General features: G+C 46.9%; 1 non-coding gene and 1 pseudogene across 1 annotated transcript; one reads left to right on the forward strand and one right to left on the reverse strand.

Annotated features, from left to right (window-relative positions):
* Positions 1-584: 584 nt before the first annotated feature.
* On the forward strand, positions 585-748 carry LOC137326076 (U1 spliceosomal RNA). The gene has a single exon (XR_010964093.1). It is a non-coding gene; the product is annotated as a U1 spliceosomal RNA (small nuclear RNA).
* A 2,013-nt stretch (positions 749-2,761) lies between these two features.
* On the reverse strand, positions 2,762-2,932 carry LOC137325806 (U2 spliceosomal RNA; annotated as a pseudogene).
* Positions 2,933-3,197: the final 265 nt, after the last annotated feature.

The following is a 3,197-nucleotide window of genomic DNA, read 5'->3' on the forward strand; positions in this document are numbered from 1 at the left end:
TTGTGTTCAATTCTGGGCACCGCACTTCAGGAAGGATGGAAAGGCCTTAGGGTTCAAAAGAGATTTACTAGAATGGAACCAGGGATGAGGGACTTCAGTGATGTGGAGAGACTGAAGAAGCTTGGGTTGTTCTCCTTGGAGCAGAGAAGGCTAAGGGGAGATTTGTTAGAGGTGCTCAATATCATGAACGGTTTTGACAGAGTAAATATGAGAAACTGTTTCCAGAGGCAGAAGGGTCAGTCACGAGTGGGTACAGAGATAAAATGATTGGCAAAAGAACCAGAGGCGACATGAGGAAACATTTTTTTATGCAGCCAGTTGTAATGATCTGGAATACACTGCCTGAAAGGGTGGATGAAGCAGATTCAATTGTAACTTTCAAAAGGGAATTGGATAAATACTTGACTTGGAAAAAAATTGACAGGGCCATGGGGAAAGACCACTGCATCGCTGCAGTATTTTCTCTGAGTATGTTATCGGATACATGTTACAATACAGGAGCAAAATTAATCTCTGAGCATTAGCACATTGTGAGTGAAGAGGTAGTGAATGCTGTCAAGTGGCACTGTGTGGAGACATAAGGCATACTTACCTGGCAGGGGAGAATCTGTGATCCTGAAGGTGGATCTCCCAGGATGAGGCTAGCCCATTGCACGCGGGGTGCGCTGACGCCTGCGATGTCCCCAAATGCGGGATACTTAACTGCAAAATTTGTGGTAGTGGGGGACTGCGTTCGGGCTCTCCCCTGCATTGAAACTAAAAGTTTGATTTTCGATCCAGTCGTCCACCAATCGGATGGGAGGCGGTGTTGTGTGTGTGTGTGTGTGTGTGTGTGTGTGCACGTTGTGTCAGTCAGTGAGTCTCTCTCTCTCTCTCTCTCTCTCTCTCACCCAGAGGCTGCTGTGGAAGGAAAGCTTTTTAAAAGGAACTTGCAGATTGAAAGAAAGATGTGTCTCAAGCTGCTGGGCCCTGTCCATTGTCACATTAATGGCAGGGCGGGGCAGGACTGCTTTGACCAGGAGACCTGTTTTCTGGGTCGGAGGTGTGACATTCCACTGATTTCCCACCCTCCCGTCCTTCCTTCTGAACACCTTTGCCGTTTAATCGAGGGCCAAAAGCCTGTGAAAGGGAAGGACCGGACGGACAGCTCCCTGCTGGTCGGTGCTGCCAGTGGGGCCGGCGTGCATGTTCTCAGCCTCATGTCCAGGTTCCTCAGGGAGGTTGAGGCAGGTCTAGTGGTTAGGACTGTCGGGTGCTTTGGGGTTGTTCTCACCCTATTGATCGGTGCAGATATCTGGTCCCCGGTCTAGCCAAGGAACACTTATACCTCACGGACCGGGGGTTCAGGAAGACAGGACTTTTGCTAACGCACCCGGTGATGGATCACGTAGCCGAATAGCACAGAGAACACACAAACTCGGTGTTTGAATTTAATTGGAATGTTGCTTTTATTATTCCATCAACACGAAGAAAATAACGATAAAAACGGTCCTGCACAGTACATTGAGTTACACACACCCACTACAGTACCTTATCCCGCTAAACTAAGAGGCTGGTGGGGACCCTGGAGACACCTATCACACACACACACACACACGTGTGGTCGGGGCTCACCATTCCTTTGCACTCTTCGGTCTGGCTGACCGGTTCTCTCACATTGGTTTCACTGGAAGCTGCTCGTCTCCCTGGAGAGCTCGGGTGAAAAAAAAAGAGCGAGCAGGAACAAAGAGAGAGAGAAAGAGAGATAGAGCTGGAAAAGGGATAAGAGCTAAGAAGCAAGAGAGCAAGAACCAGAGACAGCAAACAAGAGCAAAAAACAAGAGACCAAAAGCAAGAGAGCAAACGAGAGAGAGAGGGGTTTCGAGCTTCCACTTATATACCCCTCTCTTACAATAGTTTTCGTTGTTAAATGAGGCCCTTCCATGTCTGTTTAGCAGTTCTTACAAAGTCGTTAAGAGTCTTTAATGGCTTTTGATGGTCTCTCATCATGTTGCAATTGCTTCTCTCGATGGGCCATTGTTCTTCGAATTCATTCCGATCGTCGAGCACTTGCCACACAAGGCTCCCTTTTCACCCCACGTCCTCGCTGTCGATTGGTTTTGCATCAGAACCGAGGCATGGCTCCGCCATGTCTGGAGCAGTTGCCTCTCTCAATGACCGACTGCCTCTCGAATTAGTGCTGATCATTGACCACCTGCTGTAGGTTTTGCATTGAAACAGAGACTGGTGACGTCTCATCTATCCTTCCATCTTAGGATTTTGGTCAATGGCCACAGTTTTACATACTCGGAAAAGGAGGAATTCCCAGAATTCTGACAGGACGCAACCTTTCAAACTCGTTGAGACCTGGGTTCGAATCCCGGTCGGGGGGAGCGACTTTCTGGTGTGGATTAATTGGCACCATCAAAGAAAGTCTCCTTTCCTGAGCGCGATGCTCCACCCTCACCACCACCGCCTTTTCCTCTCCTTGACAGACAGACAGAGAGTTCAGGAGCACGCACACTTTAATCTCGCAGTTTTCATTTGTACGCACAAAGACACGCAGACCCTGCTCGTTTAAAGTCAACGACGTCAAGGTATTTTGCAGTTTGAATTATATCGCTGCGAGGGAGCGAGGGGCACTCAGCCCAGGAGAAGAAAAGAATAGCAATGAGCTGAGAAAGTAAGTGCAATATATCAGCTTTATTCTGAGTAATAATCCATACTCACGTAGAGAGACACTGGGAAAGAGCTGTTGTTTCCTTTTGAATATCTCCCCAGAGGGAGGTGCACCGTTCCCAGAGACACTGCAATACTGGGTCGATGCGTGGAGTGGACGGAGCAAGCCCCTGTTCCATCTCCCTGTTCCAAAAATCAATTTAATATATGGTCCCCAGATAGGGGACGTATCAGATATTAAACTGATAAGAACAGATTTTTTTTCAAAAAATATACTTTATTCATAAAATTTGCAGCAGTACATACAAAACAGTTGTCATATCACATTCCAAACGTACACAATACAGATTATACAATTTGCAGGTTACGTCAAGTACAGTTCAATGAACACATTGGACATAATTACAGTTCATGACACTCCAGGGTGTCTCATTGCATCATACTCAACACAGATTATTGATTTCAGATTCATTTCAGATTCATTACAGGTACATCTCAGCAATTTGAATTTTACATTCTGCCCGAGGGGGTTTTTCCCT

The sequence above is a fragment of the Heptranchias perlo genome, chromosome 9, assembly GCF_035084215.1.
Source record: "Heptranchias perlo isolate sHepPer1 chromosome 9, sHepPer1.hap1, whole genome shotgun sequence".
NCBI classification, from domain to species: Eukaryota; Metazoa; Chordata; class Chondrichthyes; order Hexanchiformes; family Hexanchidae; genus Heptranchias; species Heptranchias perlo.